The sequence below is a fragment of the Aquarana catesbeiana genome, linkage group LG03 (genome assembly GCF_042186555.1).
Source record: "Aquarana catesbeiana isolate 2022-GZ linkage group LG03, ASM4218655v1, whole genome shotgun sequence".
Taxonomy (NCBI): Eukaryota; Metazoa; Chordata; class Amphibia; order Anura; family Ranidae; genus Aquarana; species Aquarana catesbeiana.
In genome coordinates, this window is record NC_133326.1 from 351305667 (window position 1) to 351322265 (window position 16599).

Here is a 16599-nt window from a genome sequence, read left to right on the forward strand (position 1 = left end):
CAAACTGAAAGAACCAATCAAACCCTCGAGCAGTACTTACGGTGTTTTTCCTCTTTTGCACAAGATGGCTGGCTATCACTTCTCCCACTGGCAGAATTTTCATACAATAATTCCAGCCACTCTGCAACCAAGCAATCACCCTTTTTTGCCAATTATGGGCACCACCCCTCTTTCTTACTTGAGCTGGCCATTGAATCATCTGTACCTGCTGTACAAAACAGATTAAACTTCCTCAGTACTAATAACCAATTACTGCAAGATACAATCTCCAAGACTCAAGCAAGCAATAAAAAGTTCTTCGACAAGAAAAAGAGAGGTAATCTGAACCTTAAACCTGGAGACAAGGTCTGGCTTTCCACAACAAACTTGAAACTGAGCTGTCCTTCAAGAAAACTTGGCCCAAATTTTTTGGGACCCTTCCCAGTCAAGAGGAAAATTAATGCAGTAGCATTCGAGTTGGTGTTACCCAAGAATCTAAAGATCCACCCTGTATTCCATGTCTCTTTGTTGAAACCAGCCGTACCAAATCCATTTCCAGATCGGGTTTTTGAAATTCCTCCTCCGCTGCTCATCGAAGGGAATGAGGAATTTGAGGTGGAAGCCGTGTTGGACTGTAGAAGAAGGCATAACCAAACACAGTTCCTCATTAAATGGAAAGGCTATGGGTCGGAAGAAAATTCCTGGGAACCAGCTTCAGATGTGCATGCTCCCAAACTAGTGCAAGCCTTTTTTCAACGCCACCCAGAGAAAAGACACTTGAAGGGCATCCGGAGGCTGCCCTTAAGGGGGGAGCAATGTAAGAGAACTGTCAGGATGCGCCCGACACGCACACGTGCGCATGCGCGCATTCACGGGCATCGGCAGATTTCCTTGCGCAGGAACACACATCTGACCACAATTGGCACCTGACAGCCTATTTAAGGGTTGCTCTGATTTCTGACAGGTGCTGCTTGATCTTCAGCTGTGTCCTGAGATTCTGAAACCCTGTTTGTTTGACTTGACTTCCTGTTGCTGAAACCCTGGCCTTCCTGACCCTGTTTCTGGACTCTGATTACTCTGATTACTGGTTCATGATCCTAGCTTCCTGTTTGACCTTGCTCCTGTTTATACCTTGGTACCTCGCTGCCCACCCGTTACTGAACCCGGCTTACCTGATGACCTCACTCATGTCTCCTGTTTGGCTCCACGCTGTTTCCGAGTACCTGTGCTGGCCGTCCATCCTCTCAGCTTTGCAGGTTCCAGCTCTTCACCAGAAACCCTGCCTGCACTTCCCAGTCTGCAACACTTCCGGCAAGTTCTGCACGCAGCATTCACAAGCACTTGTGTTCCTCCTGATCCTTGCCACCATCTGTTCCATCTCCAGTGGGGCTTGGATTGGAGATACAAGAGAGGCTGACCTCATCATTTCAGACTCCTACCAGGTACGTGACACTACCAAAGAGGTGACGTAGATTGGGGATATAACGAGTTCATCCTGTCCCTCTTGGAATATATCCCACACCACAATGTCTTCACCTTTAATGGCTCCCACTACCTCCAGGTGCAGGGGGTAATGATGGGGACATGCTGTGCCCCATCGTATGCCAACCTGTACCTGGGGGAGTGGGAGAACATGTTCCTTAATGACGAGGCCTTGTCGATATACACGGACCACCTCCTAGTGTGGTTCAGGTACTTCAACGATGTTTTCACCATTTGGGACGGCCCCCTGGAGCTGCTTAATCTATGTCTGGCCAGAATGAATCGTATCGAATTCAATCTTACTTTCACCATGTCTTTCAGTGCCCACAGCATCTCATTTCTTGATGTTCAAGTTTCGAGAGATGTGGATGGTACACTCAGCAGCAGCCTGTACCACAAAGCCACCTCAGGCAACACCATTTTACATGCTTCCAGTTTTCATCCTGAGACTTTAATTAGATCTATACCCTACAGCCAATATTTAAGAGTGAGATGCAATTGTACCAACAATGATGACTTCAAAATTGAGGCTGGCAAATTGCGCGACAGGTTGCCGCTGAGGGGGTATTCCAACAGGTGGGCTACGACACATACTAGACAGGACCTTCTGTATTCTCAGAGATATCCGAACCAGGAGAATCCTCTGAGAATCATAACCAAATATTGTAACCAACATGCGGAAATTCGGAAAATCATTTCCAAGTTCTGGCATATTCTCACTATGGACCCCAACTTGGGCCGGCTGGTTCCAGAGGCACCTCTCTTCACCTTTAGGAGAGCTACATCAGTTGTCTCCAGATTGGTGAAAAGTGAATATAAGGAAGACAAGGACGTTGATCATTGCAAATACAAAGGCACTTTTATGTGCGGCTCATGTGGCTATTGTAAATACATGGATACTAATAAAAGTTCTACCCTACCCAATGGCCAAACTTTTAAACCACAACATTGTGCAAACTGCAAGACATTTGGGGTAGTCTATCTGCTCAAGTGTGACTGCGGCTGCTTCTATATTGGGAAGACAAAGCTCTTTTGGAGAGCTTACCGACATATCAGAAGCATGCAGGTCTGTAATCCTGAGCTGCCCCTGGGTAGGCATACCCCCTTATTTCACTGGGGGATTTTTCCCTGGGTCAAATTTTTAATTTTAGATCACATCCATCCCAGTCCAAGGGGAGGAGATTGGAACAAAAGTCTCCTCCAGCTTGAATTGCGTTGGATATACATGCTAAGAGCCACACATCCTCCCAGATTGAATGATGCGGTTTGTTTCAAGCCCTTCTTGGAGGGCTTCAATTTGGGTGGGATGGAGAAATATATATATATATATATATATATATATATATATATATTCTCTCTGTTTGATACATTTGATTCACTAGGTCATATGCTCTCCCTTTTTGGCCCTTTTCACGTTTTTTCTTCATTGTGTTCCCCTCCTCCCTTTTCCTTCCTTTCTGTTGATATACACTTACAGTGTGTTTTATGTACATGACCAAAGTTCATTAATTGTCCCTGTTTTGCCTATTATTCTGTATTGCATTCTCATTATGTAAAGACTGCGATATAGAGACCTCTGCACATGCCTTCTATTATGTATCTTGTGTTGTTTATGCACCTGCAATTGGTGCTGCAATTTGAGGATTATCACATTATTACCATAATGTAGATTGAATCTACATGATGGATTTACTATCCATTTCCTCATACAACAAATTATTTGTTTATTTTTCAACATTACTAGTTGAGCATGATATTGTTTGGCATCTGATCAATGCCCGCTTCGTGTGTACCCAGCACGGCAGAGGGTCTCTTGCTTAGAGGCTGCTCTGGGATGTGGAGTCTGCTACAACATCTGTGGACTTTCTCATTACCATCGTATCCATTATGACCTCGTCATCACAGGATGCTTTGCCGTGCTGGTGGGACATTGATGTGTCGTGTGCCTCTGTGGTGCGCACACACGGTGTCATCACGCATGCACCATGTCGATTGCACGGTGCGCGCATCCTGTTAATTGCACGGCGGTGGTTGTGCCTGCACCATTTATGGTGCGCTCACACTGGGATGGACAGGGCAACAGACAGGACGTCTTTGGAGGAGCTGCTGGTGGACCATGCCTATTGGGAACAAGCTGTTTGGGTAACCTCACCACTACATACATATGGTTTAGAAACTTGTTAATATCTGGTCTGTTTTCAATTCCTGATATACTGTACCCTTACTTCCAGTATCTCACAAAAGTGAGTACACCCCTCACATTTTTGTAAATATTTTAATATATCTTTTCATGTGACAACACTGAAAAATTTACACTTTGCTACAATGTAAAGTAGTGAGTGTATCTTGTATAACAGTGTAAATTTGCTGTCCCCACACAAAATATTGACACTTTGGGCCCAATTTGGACATTTTCGCTTAGGGGTGTACTCACTTTTGTTGCCAGCAGTTTAGACATTGATGGCTGTGTGTTGAGTTATTTTGAGGGGACAGCAAATTTACACTGTTATACAAGCTGTACACTCAGTATTTTACATTGTGCAAAGTGTAATTTCTTCAGTGCTGTCACATGAAAAGATACAATAAAATATTTACAAAAATGTGAGGGGTGTACTCATTTTTGTGAGATACTGTATATAATTTTTCTCTACTATATTTTTTTACTTTTTTGGGATGCCCTCTATCTTGGTAATGTCTACATCAGACAGCATTTCCCTACTGCATGGGTCCATAAGCTTCCAAGTCACCCACGTCCTTATCTGTCTATCTGCCTGTGAGTGATGTCACCACTGTACTTAGGTATGTTTAATCACTTGGTTTGGGTTTAACAATGGAGGGGGAATTGTTCGTTTTTATTCCTCCTCCCCCTGTCCCCTCTCTGTACATTTATATTCATTATGCTCTCTGTGTTTGTTTTCCCTTCCAGACTCCTTACCTGCTGGGCCGCAGTACACATGTTAGTTTGCCGTTTGTCTGGGTATCCAGACTTCAGCGGATTCGTTGGGTGTGACCAGGGGATACTCATCCCCCCACATTCCCTGGCCCCTCTCCCTCCCTCTTTCTTGCAAAAGTCAACCAACAACTCAGTGGATGGGATTTGCAGGAGACTCTATATCACAATGTCTTTCCTCTTTTAATTACTGTGGATGCTCAAATGTACATGTAAAGCGATTATGATGTAAGTAGTGCAATGCCCTCAGTATTTTGTGTATGATCATTTAGTAATACCTGTGAGCTGGACATTAATACCTACTGCAGTAGGAAACAGGCACAAAAGATATGCTCAGCATCTTTCCAAATAACTGTTCTGCTTTATTATGACGCAATTGAAGGTTTTTATACACATGATTATGTAAGTATCACATTAATTCTACAATTGTACGTTTATGGTAGCAAGGGGCGTTACATAGGCAAGCTAGTTCTAATCAGGACTCGAAAGAATGCAAACATGTACTGAAAACATTATTAGTGCCGTGTGCACAGTGAGGGCAGTGAGCAATACATACAAAATATAATACAATTATATACAAAACTTACAAATTTCATTTAAATTTCATAGATACTGTACTCCCTGTGAAACTCCCTGATGAAGGACACAACATTTCATTTCTGAAACATTGTTGGGTTAAGGAAGTTGTATCATTTTCCTTTGCAGTTTTTGTGCATATTTAATTGTATCCATGGTTATGTGCTATATATATTTTTTATCTATGGTATGTCAATAAATATTTTCCATTTTTCTACAATCTTTTGTATATGTGGTAGTGCCTATAAAGTCCCACCCCTAGGGGGTCTTTCTCTTTCTATGTAATATTTGGGATGTGGCACACCCCTCTGAGCATTCCTTATCAGAAACCCTTTTTCATCTATGTAAGAGGGAGAGACATGACAGGTTTATTCTGCAATAAACATTAATGTGCATTATTGCAGCTACAATAGCCACACATATTGTTCAGTGCCTGGACAACATGTAAGTATGTTTAGGCCACAATGTGAGAGTAAGACATGAGGCAGGATTTAAGGACATATTGTATAGTGGCTGGACTGTATGTAAGAAGCTTGTTTAGGAGACAATGTAAGAGGATAAGATGAGGCAGGATTTACCCCCTTAATGACCAGGCCATTTTTTGCGATACGGCACTGCGTTGCTTTAACTGACTATTGCGTGGTCGTGCAATGTTGTACCCAAACAAAATTGATGTCCTTTTTTTCCTCGAATAGAGCTTTATTTTGGTGGTATTTGATCACCTCTGCGGTTTTTATTTTTTACGCTATAAACAAAAAGAGAGCAAAACAATTTTGAAAAAAAAATATATATATTTTGCTTTTTGCTATAATAAATATCCCCAAAAATGTAAAAAAAAACTTTTTCTACATATTTTTGTTAAAAAAATCGCAATAATCGCATATTGATTGGTTTGCGCAAAAGTTATTGCGTCTACAGAATAGGGGATAGATTTATGACATTTTTATTATTATTATTTTTTTTTACTAGTAATGGTGGTGATCAGTAGGGATGAGCCGAACATCCCCCCGGTTCAGTTCGCACCAGAACTTGCGAACGGACCAAAACTTTGCACGAACGTTAGAACCCCATTGAAGTCTATGGGACTTGAACGTTCGAAATCAAAGTGCTAATTTTAAAGGCTAATTTGCAGTATTGTCCTAAAAAGGGTTTGGGGACCTGGGCCCTGCCCCAGGGGACATGTATCAATGCAAAAAAAAAACGGACGTTTTTTCGGGAGCAGTGATTTTAATGATGCTTGTGAAAAAAAAAGTGAAATATTCCTTAAATATCGTACCTGGGGGGGTCTATAGTATGCCTGTAAAGTGTTTCCCGTGCTTAGAACAGTCCCTGTACAAAATGACATTTTTAAAGGAATAAAAGTCATTTAAAACTGCTTGCGGCTTTAATGTAATGTCGGGTCCCGGCAATATGGATGAAAATCAGTGAGACAAACGGCATGGGTACCCCCCACCCCCAGTCCATTACCAGGCCCTTTGGGTCTTGTATGGATATTAAGGGGAACCCCGCACCCAAATTAAAAAAAGGAAAGGCGTGAGGCCCCCAGGCCCTATATACTCTGAACAGCAGTATACAGGCGGTGCAAACAAGACAGGGACTGTAGGTTTGTTGTTAAGTAGAATCTGTTTGTAATTTTGAACTGGTACATTTTTAATGTGTAGCTCCAGCCAAAAAATCTATTTTAAGCTTTTTGGAAAACATCGGGAAGGGTTATCACCCCTGTGACATTTGTTTTGCTGTTTGTGCACCTCTTCAGAAGATTTCACCTCACTTTCTGTCTCAATGACAAATGTTTTGGGGTTTTTAGTGAAACAAGTATTGGTGATAAAGCATCAGTCGAGAGGAGAAACGCTTTTCCCATATTAACTCTTACAGGAGAGAATTTCCCTTCTGAGGGGTAGATTTCATCTCACTTCCTGTTGTCTCCTTCCGTTTGCAAGTAGGAGTCGTTTGTAAGTTGGATGTTTGAAAGTAGGGGCCTGCCCTATATACTCTGCAGAAATTAGGGCCTTAGGTGTTGGTGTTGCCACAACACTGTAAGCCCTCACAGGGCTCTGCTGTGAAATATTAGATCAAGAATTGTAATTACATGCCCCTGTTGAACAGGGTCAGAAAAATTGGGCATTTGGTGATGGTGGTGGTGGTGCTGGTGCCACAGCACTGTGAGTCCTCACAGTTACTCTTGGTGGGCGCTGGAAAGGGCCCTGCTGTGAAATATTAGATCAAAAATTGTAATTACATGCACCTGTTGAACAGGGGCAGAAAAATTGGGCCTTTGGTGGTGGTGTTGGTGGTGCTGGTAACACAACACTGTAAGTCCTCACAGTTACTCTTGGTGGGCACAGAAATGGGCCCTGCTGTGAAATATTAGATCAAGAATTGTAATTACATGTCCCTGTTGAACAGGGGCAGAAAAATTGGGCCTTAGGCACTGGTACCATAACACTGCAACCCCTCACAGATACTCTAGTTGGAGCGCAGGAATGAGCCCTCCTGCAAAATATTGCATCAAAAATTGTAATTACATGCCCCTGTTAAACAGGGGGTGAAAAATTGGGCCTTAGGCACTGGTGCTGGTGCCACAACACTGCAACCCCTCACAGATACTCTAGTTGGAGTGCAGGAATGAGCCCTGCTGCAAAGTATTGCATCAAAAATTGTAAATACACTCCCCTGTTAAACAGGGGCAGAAAAATTGGGCCTTAGCCACTGGTGGCGGCGCCCAGAACCAAAAATATTCTTACAATCTATCAGCATGATCATTAAGGAGGAAGAGGATAGTCACTCGGCATAACAGGATAGTCATTCAGCATCAGCATAGGGAGTCTTGAAGGAATCTGACATTTCAGAAAAAATTATTTGGTTACATCAGCATCAGGTGCTTGGTATCTGGTGGTGATCCAAGACTCGTTTTTTTTTTCATTTTTATGAAGGTCAGCCGATCGACCGAGTTGGTGGACAGGCACACCCTGTGATCGGTTACAAAGCCTCCAGCAGCACTGAATGTGCATTCTAAAAGAACGCTGGATGCAGGATAGGCCAGTAGCTCAATTGCATACTGTGCAAGCTCTGGCCAGTGATCCATCCTCAAGACCCAGTAACCCAGAGGATTTTCGGTGGGAAAGGTGTCCAAGTCAGATCTTGCCCCTAGGTATTCCTGCACCATGTAAAACAGACGCTGGCGATGGTTGCTGGAACCGATCATACCTTGGGGCTGTGGACTAAAAAATTGTCTGAACGCATCGGTCAGTCGGCCACCTTCTCCACCGCTCCTTCTTTGACTGACTGAAGCCTCAGCAACACGTTGTCCAGGAACAGGAGTTTGTAACCTCCCAGTCTCTGGGAACGCGTTGCACAGACCTTTCTGCAAGGCCTCCCGAAGATGTTTCATCCTCTGCTCCCTCTGCGATGGCAAGATAAGGTCCGCAACCTTACCCTTGTAACTTGGATCAAGGAGGGTTGCCAGCCAGTAACGATCCCTCTCCTTGATACCACGAATACGAGGATCCTTCCGCAGGCTTTGCAGGATCAGGGAGGCCATGCAGTGTAGGTTTGTTGAGGCATTGGGTCCGGAGTCCTCTGGGTCACTAGAATGACATGATCCGCAGCCACCTCCTCCCAGCCACGTACAAGTCCATGTGTTTCTTGGGACTGTAAATGATCCCTTAAAGACTGCTGCTGATGCTGAGTGCCAGGCTCCACCTCCATGCTGACACAATCCTCCTCCTCCTCCTCATCCTCTTCCTGTGTGATCAGTGGGAGGAGGGGGTGAAGGAGAGAGGTGTGTCAGAATCACCAGTAGTAGCATTTTGGAGGTGTGGTGGCGGAACGACCTCCAACACTACTGCACCTTGTCCTGCATCCTTCCCAGCTGCCAGCCAATGCGCCGTGAAACTTAGGTAACTTCCCTGTCCATGCCTGCTGGACCACGAGTCAGCGGTAATATGCACCCTACCACTGACCGCCCTGTCCAGCGAGGCCAAGACATTGCCTTCCACATGCTGGTAGAGAGCCGGAATTGCCTTCCATTAGAAAAAGTGGCGTTTGGGAACTTGCCACTGAGGAACTGCACATTCCACAAACTCACGGAAGGGGGCAGAGTCTACCAACTAAAAAGGTAGCAGTTGAAGTGCTAGCAATTTTGCCAAGCTAGCATTCAACCGCTGGGCATGTGGATGGCTGGGAGCAAACTTCTTTCTGCGGTGCAGCAGCTGGGGCAGGGAAATTTGCCTGGTAAAATCTGACGTTGGTGTACCGATAGCAGATTGCCTGCAAGTACTTGGCTGTGACACACCTAATTCAACACCTTCATTCCTCTCAGTGCAGGTCTCAGAGAGGACTGAAGGTATAGTGGGGTTGGAGATCCCAGCTGATGAGAAGCAATCAGAGGTCCTCTTTGTTATTTGGTGAGGGTGTTTTAGGTACGCTTGCTAACGAACTGCATGGCAGGTCAACATATGTCTGGTCATGCATGTGGTGCCCAAGCGGCAGATGTTTTGGCCATGCGAGATACGCTTGAGACATATGTTGCAAATAGCAGCGGTGCGATCTGATGCCCTCGTCTCAAAAAAGGCCCACACCTAAGAACTTTTGGAATAACGCGCAGAGACAGCAGCGCCCCGGAACATGCGGAGCTCTGCGGTGTGATGCATTCAGTGTGCTGCCCTTAAGCTGGCCCCTGGAGGGCATCCTGCCTCGTTGGTGATGTGCCTCCTCCTCCTCTCTCCTATCAGGCACCCACATGGAGTCAGTGACCTCATCATCCCCTCCCTCCTCATCACTGGAGCAAACCTGGCAGTATGCTGCAGCAGGGAGAACATGACTGCCAGATTGCTGTCCTTCTTGGGCACCCCCTCTGTCTGGGCTCACATTACTGCCTTCCTCTAGCTAAGTACCATCATCTGAGCCTTCAAAACGCTGGGCATCCACCAGGAGCATGTACCCAACACTGTGGTCAAACAGATCGGGGGACTCCTCAGGAGGACATGATGGGGCTAGGGAAGGATTTACTTATGCCATTGAGCCGAGGGAAAAGGCCGCGTTGGCAGCTGCTTTGCCAGACAAAGTACATTGAGCCTGGGTGAGAGAGGACGAGGAGGATGAGGACGGCTTGGTCATCCACTGGACCAAGTCTTCCACATGTTGCGGCTCAACATGGCCACCTGCCGAAAAAAAGGCCAAATGTGTCCCACGGCCACGTGCTGATGAGGATGCACCGTGTCCACGACCAGCACTGTTGCCTCTAGACACAGAGCCTGCTTGCCCTCTTTTATTGGCTTGTGACTGTCTGCCTCTCCTTGTTGGCCTTCTAGACATACTATTGGCCTGCAGTGAGATGTAGCTGCACAAAACTGGGATGTATATATATACCGATTATACTGCAGCTAGCAGAATCAACTGCCTGCCTGTAGTACTATTAGTATGAGAACACCTGCACTTGTCTTCAGGTAGCTATACTGTAGGTGCAACTGTGCAGGGTTACACAGTACACTAACTGGAAATACTTCAAGAGCCTGCCTGTGCTATTAATAGTATCAGAAGAAGCACACAAGCACCTGGCTTCAGGTAGCTATACTGTAGGTGCAACTGTGCAGGGTTACACAGTACACTAACTGGAAATACTTCAAGAGCCTGCCTGTGCTATTAATAGTATCAGAAGAAGCACACAAGCACCTGGCTTCAGGTAGCTATACTGTAGGTGCAACTGTCACGGAACGTCCCACACTCCGCTTGAGTGCTTCCGTCAGTATACCGCTTCCTAAGTTCTGGAACAGGAGTCCAGTGGATCTGGCTATAGGAACCCCCAAGAACTAGACAACACCAGTCTTGGAGTACATCAGAACTAACTCTTTATTTGAGATCTCACACACATTTATACAGCAGGCTGACTCAAAGCTAACCTAATTAACATGAGCTAATTTACTAAAACATTTACCCAGACCAGATGACAGACTTGTGGGCAACGAGCTTCACACAGTAGTATAAACACAATAGCTGGAGCTAATTACAATTAACAATACAAACAACAATCTCCCCCCTCCTCAGCCTAGACTGTTCGTCTCCTAGCCAGTGCTGGTGGCTAATGTGATCAGCTCATTCAATTAACTTACATTACCATAAACATCAACACAGGGTTAATTAGAACAAACAACAATGAGTTGAATACCCTTAGAACCTAGACTAAACTTATTTACATTAAACACGTTATAGCTGACATCAGACAGGTGAGTGGAGTTGATGACACCAGCATCTTCTCACAGTATGAGCCCCAACAGTATGATGCAGTCTTATCATTCTAATATGGCATATAAAGGGTTCCAGAGTCTGTGTGTTTTGGGGGGACATGGAGCTGAATCCAAAGTAACACCAACCCCAGGGTTCCCAGGCATACAGCTCACAGAGAGCTCCGTTCCCCCAAATGCTAGGGCCCATAATCGGTGGGCAAGAGGCTTGCGTTCAGTCCTCTCCAATAGCCTCTGTCCCGGGTGAGTCTGTCACAGCAACTATGCAGGGTTACACAGTACACTAACTGAAAATACTTCAAGAGCCTGCCTGCGCAGACGGAACTGCTCGGTCTGGTAAAATTAGCATTCGTAATGGATGTAGCACTTTCGTCACGCTGCAATGTTTTAAATTGTTTAATGCAGCACACTCTCTTCTTCTTTATAATGCTAGAAGAATGAAGTTGTTTTGCTGCTCATATTCACACAGAGTTCTCACAAACTTCTTTCTTTCTTATTTATCGTGATTTCATGAATATAATATTTTTTATTTTATTTTATTTGTCACATCTCCCGAAAAGAATTACATTTTTTGATGTTTTTAGATTTTGTTTTGTTTTTATTTTTTGAAATCCTGATCTCCTGTTATTTTTTGTATATTTTTTTTTAACTCCAGAATAGTTTTGGGTGTGTTTTGTGTATCAAGTTACCACAACAGGATTATTATCTTGTATAATTTAATCTCAAGGAGCTTGCTTGGTGTTGGTGTCTCTTGTTAATTTCACATTGTATTTTTGAAATGTACCTGCCTCCTCACAAACAAACTGTCCTTTTTGAAGGAAAACATACATAGGCGAGTATAATAAAACAAACCAAAAATTTATTAAGGGGTCCTAACCAAATAAAGAGGGAGGCAACGCTGGAGAAACAGCAGAAATTGGCGAAGCCTTTGGCCCCCAGGGCACACATCAACTATTTTACTGCAAAATTGGTGGCCTGAGGAGTCCATATATAAGGGAGTACAATCTGGTCCAGAAGTCCAAGAGATCGTGAACAGCAGCAGATGACATGTATTGTCCCCAGGCTGTGGTCATACAAGAGCCTGCATCTTTTGTCAGACCAGACTGAACCCAGGCCATCACTTTCTTGTCTTCCTTACATGCTTCCTTCCAGGCTGTGTCTGTGGTGTTGGAGGTGTGGCAAGAGAAGGAGGAGGATGATGCAACTCACACAGGTGGGTATTGGGTGTGATTTCGCCCCTCACCCCCTTAGTTAATGTTTTATAAAAGATGTCCTCACACATGAGGCGTTGGCCCTCCTGCATGTCTTGCAGTTTTGTGGCAGCCATGCAGGCAAAGGCCTCTTCACGAGTAGGGGTGGCTCTGAGGGATGCAGAAGCCTCCTGAATCAGCCTGAGTGCTGAATCCTCCACGTTACTCCCCTTCCAGAGTCTTTTGTTTGGAAAGCGGAGGGGAGGGATCTGCGATTCTGTGAGGCTCCTACTGGGCCCGGCCACCTCCTGGCTGACACTAACCCCCGCCTCCTCCTGGCTGACACTTACCCCGGACACCTCCTGGCTGCCACTAACCCCCGCCTCCTCCTGGCTGTCACATTCCACAGCCTCCTTCTGGAGGAGGTCTTCCTGTGTATGAAAAAGGGACATAGTTTTAGTTTTTTCTTCATCAATCACACACAATTTTCACCTCATGACTGTTGCAAATTGAATGTTAACAAATTTAAAAGACTATCATTCTGAACCCAGCATTTTTCATTAGTGTCCCAATTATTTTTGCCCACCACTGTCTATTGATATGTAAAACACTTTATTAAATCAGCAATTAGTGATCAATAATAACATCTAGTAAACATCATTTATTTATTTACCAGAAATCTGTAGAACAATGCTATACCTGACTCAAGCTGGGTTCCTCCACTTCTTCCTGGCTGGAAGTCCCAGGTTGGACATCAGAAGCCTCAGCTGGGGTGGAAGGTAGGGTGGAAGGAAGAGTGGAAGGAAGGGTTGACAGGGATTCCCTGACTTCAGTCTGGTCGGACAGAAAACAAAGTCTCTCATAGTACCACAGCCTTAGGACATAAATGTCATCTGCTGCAGCTCCTGATCTCTGGGAATCCTGGACCTTCTTGCACTCCCTAAGATAAGTGTTCCTCAGGCCACAAATTTTGGCTTTTAAATAGGGGATGGTTGCTGTGGGGACCATTGGCTTCACCAACTCTAGCAGTTTCTCCAGCGCTGCCTGCCTCTTTTGTTTATGATTATATTGCGGTTGTTTGACCTGCCACAAACAGGGCAGCTACCTGTATTTATCTATGAACAGGGGGAGGAAGTTGTGGTCATTGAAGCCATCCATTTTATCTGCAATACACAAGACAAACCCTAATGTCAGGCTAAAGTCTCCTAATCTAGTCCCAATATAATCCTCAATCTATAAGCAGTATAGGCAGTATAGTTTAAATGTTACCTTTGTTATCATGATCAGCGCTTCCGATACTCCTTCCTCCTCTCACAGATCGTACGTATGACACACGCGTGTTACGCTTTATATATACTGCACATGCATGAAACTCTGTCCGCCCTTGACGTTCTTTCTAGTCTATTCCCCGCCCCTTCTCATTCAGCGCAGTGGGGAAGAGCACATGGTGGAGACACAACAGGTGCGTGCTAATAGCAGCAACGAGGAGGAGGAGGAAAGGCCGGAGCCAGAAACGTCACGATCCCGGAGGAGATTTAAGGCATCAAACATGGCCTTCGTTGGATAGTGGAGATGGTCGACATATTAAAGAGTGCCGACTATGAAGGGGAGTATGGACCTTCCCCAACCCCAATGTCAGAAAGGCCAAGATCATGGCGAAAGTTGTAAAGAGTCTGCACAGGAATTTTGGGGTACGGCGATCCAAGGATCAACTGAGGAAGCGGTGGTCGGACCTCAAATTAAGGGAGCACGATCAGTATAGAAGGATCAGGAGAGAGCTGCAAAAAAGTAAGTAGTTGTCCTGTGTTCCTATTTTTATTTTTCTTACGTTCGTGCTGCTCCATGTGCTTTTCTTTACTGTTGTACAGTTTAAAATGGCAACTTTCATGTTCATGGGCACAATATTCGTTCGTAGGAAACATTGTTTGTTTGGCCAATAAAAGGTGTATGTTCAGAGTAATATGAGCCGGAGGTATGCACCTCCACTTTTAGTGTATAAAAGAGCCTGTATTTTGCAATAAAAGAGATTCCTGTTTGAACTTACATACAGCCTGCCTGGTGTTTGTTCTGAGCTATCACAACTGGATCTGAACGGCACACAGTTGTAGTTCTAATCCCAGAGCATCGGATGACCGAACAATCAGATGTTGCGATCTGCAATCTGATTCTATAGCAGCAGAGGAGTGTCGGGAGAGTGGAACCGAGCGAGCAGGGGCTCGTTACACATAGTTCCAAGAATTTCTCCTTAAAAAGTTGTGGAGAACGCAGTAAGACAGGATGATGTGATTGAGTTTATATTCCGCCATGTGTATGGGTGTAAGAAATAGGCGGAACCGGCTGACCATTATTCCAAACGTATTCTCCACCACTCTTCTGGCTCTGGCCAGCCGGTAATTAAAAACCCTCTGGTCCGGGGTGAGGGTCCTCATAGGGTCCCCCATGTCCACATACAGGAACTAGTAAGTAGCCAACACCACCGCCAACATCACAATACTATTGAACCCCTTGTAGTTGTAATAGTATGACCCCGAGTTGGGTGGTGGGACTATGTGGATGTGTTTCCCATCAATTGCCCCTACGCAGTTAGGAAAGTCCCACCGCTGGGCAAAGTGGGAGGCCACAGTCCGCCATTCCTGTGGGTTGGAAGGAAACTGTGGAGTCAAACAAGAACCAAAAATGTATCATTTTGCACATAAACATTGAAAGCAGATTAGACACAAACATTCTTGGCCAACATCAGTATAACATTTATTTTAGGGAGTATTTAAAGACAAAGGTACAAGGTCCACCTATCAGATACCCCCCCCCCTCTCATGGGCCATTTTAAAAATTTTAAGGGAGGGGGGAGATGTTTTGGACAGGTAACCCTCTCCACTTCATTGAGAGATGAAGAGATGAATGCATAAATAATGTGTGTTACTTTGGCCAGCCCCTCCTTACTTTACACTATTGGCAGCCCACTGAACAGGTAAGAAGTGTCATAATACAAAGATATAAATACACACTATACACATTTTAGCACATTTTTACATTCTGCAATTACCTATCAAGACAATAATAGGATACAAAAACTTTAAAGAGTACCATTTGAAAGTATTCAGGCAGGCCCTTGCACTACATGCCTTGGGGAATTCATCAATAAATCTGACCCCAAAAGAGGTAGGTATAGTGTGTATGGGTTTGGCAAAAGTCAGCAGATAGAGGATTGGTATCAGCTGACTTAGCGGTTGGGGGGGAGGGAGTGTTCCAAATGATTTTGGGACCCAAAAAAAAAAAGCCTCTGGCACTCTGCCTGAATTTAAAGCACGAATAACGTTTTTACACATTTTAGGGTGTGTTTAGGGTAAAGCACTACTATGGAGCTGACAAAATACATTGTTAAGTGACTAGGCGAGGTGGATATAGGCCCAGGAGAGCATGCTGGGGAGGTAATTGAAGGAAAATATGTATGAAGGACATCGTCTGTTCGATCGTTCGCCGAATTGCGAACGATATGGGCTGTTCGCGCCAAATTCGAGTGACGTGTCACGGCCCATAGTTCACTGCGGCATCGCAGTGCATTGCTGGCTGATGATTGGCCAAGCATGCACTATGACCCGCATGCTTGGCCAATCACAGCTGTACAGAGAGCTGTAATTGGCCAAAGCCAGGGTGGCTTTGGCCAATTATGGCTCAGGGGGTTTAGTACACGCCCCACACTATATAAGGTCGCCTGCACGTCGGCCCTGTGTAGTGTGTTCCGGCGTTGAGAGACAGAGACTGAGAGACAGTGTCATTTGATTTAAGTTAGATAGATTAGGCAGGACAGTCAGTCAGTTAGCTGCACTTACAGTGTATTGTGTATATATATATATATATATATATATATATATATATATATGCATCCCAGGTGTTGTGTATATATATATATAAACTGTATTCAGTTTAGCTAGATTCGTTCCTGTTATTATCTTCCTACTGACAGGCAGGCAGGTGTTGTTACAGTATTTGAAGAAAATTTCTGGTGTTTTTCTCTCTCTATTAGTTCTATTAGCTACAGTATTTACAGTTAGTGTAGTCCGTCCTCTGCACAGTGTGCACCTAAAGCTACCTGTAGAAGATTTGTGGTGTTTTTATGATCCTATCACTACCGCAGGCAGCTACATTATTTTTTAGTGTAGTGCGACCTCTGCACAGTGTT